Source organism: Olea europaea, chromosome 17 (genome assembly GCF_002742605.1).
Source record: "Olea europaea var. sylvestris chromosome 17, O_europaea_v1, whole genome shotgun sequence".
Taxonomy (NCBI): Eukaryota; Viridiplantae; Streptophyta; class Magnoliopsida; order Lamiales; family Oleaceae; genus Olea; species Olea europaea.
The window spans coordinates 3,351,175-3,353,486 of NC_036253.1; positions in this window are offsets into that span (position 1 = coordinate 3,351,175).

Consider the following 2,312-nt stretch of genomic DNA (forward strand, 5'->3'; position numbering starts at 1 on the left):
TTTTCATGTATGAGATATAGGTACCCATAACGTGAGTAATCGTCTATGAATGATATAAAATATTGTTGGCCATTCCAAGAAGCTGTAGGGAATGGTCCACAAATATCTGTGTGTATCAATTCTAAGACATCTGAAATTCTTTTAGCACCTGATCTCCTTGTTTTGGTCTGTTTTCCCTTGATACACTCGATACAAACATCAAAATCGGTGAAATCAAGGGAATCCAAAATACCATCTGACACAAGTCGTTCAACTCTAGCTTTTGAGATGTGACCTAAGCGCTTGTGCCATAATGTTGCAGAATTTTCTTTATTTAATTTGCGTTTAGTACCACGTGAATCCACATGCAATGTCTCATTATATGATGCAATAATATCAAGCAAATACAGGTTATCATATGCAGATAATGAACCAATACCAATAATATTGGAATTTAAAGAAAGACTAAACTGATTGTTTCCAAATGAACAACAATAACCTAATTTGTCCAACGAAGAAACAGAAATTAAATTCCGTCTAAAAGACGGTACAACGAAAGTGTCTTTCAAATCCAAATAACAACCAGTTCTTAATAACAACCTAAAAGTCCCTATTACATCAACTTCTACCGATTTGGCATTACCAACATAGATGTATCTTTCATCATCACTTGGCTTTCGATAGTTCAGGCAGCCCTGCATAGAAACACTTATATGAGTAGTAGCACCAGAATCTATCCACCAAGTGTTTCTAGGTATTGAAGCTAAATTATCCTCAGAACAGACCAAAGTAAGAAGTGTACCTTTCTTTGTACGCCATGCGTGATATTTGGCACAGTCCTTCTTCATATGTCCAGACTGATGGCAAAAGAAACAAGTATCTTTGTCTTCCTTTCGTTTCTTTTGTGCTGGACCCTTAGAAGCAACTTCATATTCCTTCTTCTTTTTCTTGCCCTTATCCTTAGAAGTGCTTGCCAAGTGAGCACTTTCAGTTCTTTCTTACTTCAACCTTTCTTCCTCTTGCACACAATATGAAATGAGCTCATTTAAAGACCATTTCTCCTTCTGGCAGTTATAACTGACCTTAAATTGACTGAACTGTGCAGGAAGCGAGATCAATACCAAATGAACGAGCAAGTCATCAGATAGCTCGAGCTTTAGACCTTTAAGTTTTGAAGCAATATGAGACATCTCCATGATGTACTCCCTTAAATTTCCCTTGCCCTTGTACTTCATTGAAATCAAGCTTTGCAAAAGCGTGCTTGTTTCAGCCTTATCGTTTTTCACAAAACGCTTCTCAATTTTGACAAGGAACTCCTTGGCATTAGTTATCCCTTCGGATACTGCAACTCTAAAGACTTCCGGAATGCCGCGCTTAATGATCATTAGACTCATGCGATTTGAGCGAGCCCACCTCTCAAAGTTCCTCTTTTCATCAGGAGAACTTTCTTCCGTAAGAGGAGTGGGTTCCTCAACCCGAAGTGCAAGGTCAAGATCCATGCATCCAAGAACAATCAATATGTTCTCTTTCCAATCCTTGAAGTTTGTTCCATTAAGTATGGGAATTGAATTGACATTAGCAGATATTGTAGTAGCAGATGAACTAGCTGTAGAGAGATTGAAGTTTGTTCCATTAAGTATGGGAATTGAATTGACATTAGCAGATATTGTAGTAGCAGATGAACTAGCTGTAGAGAGAACAGAAAGAAACAATTAATTATGCTCATATCCATATTTAATAAACAATAAATTCAAATAATGGTAAGCCCCATCTCAAGATACCTAGTGCAACATTAATATCAAGTCTTTGGACAGTAATACTAATTGCAAGTGGTTCTCTCGGTGTAGTGATCGAACATTGACAATAACTCCTGTCAAATAATAAACCTATCTTTGGATTGATTTATTATTTACATGGAAACCTTATAATTGTCACACATTCACCACCACAAGTATGTATGTAATTCGGCCAAGTATTAACCTTCCTTTGGGCCGGTTAATACCCGCATGAAGAAACACACACACATCTAAACATCCAAATAAACCAATCTACACAAAAGAGGTCACTTTGGCGACATATTGTTTCAATTAGTTTATTTAAAATGCTAGATAACCTTAATTTATTATAAATAAATTACCAAAATATTTGAATTTTATTGTTCCACATAATTAAATCTTAATTATTCCTCTTAAGGGAGTCTTTAGTACCAAAATTATAGAGAGAGAATCACTAATTTTGCATTATTAGATGCCTTTAGAAAGTTTAGGGACCTAAGGGTTAATAATTCAAAACTTTAGGGATCAAAATTTGAAAATTTTTAAAACTTTAAGGGC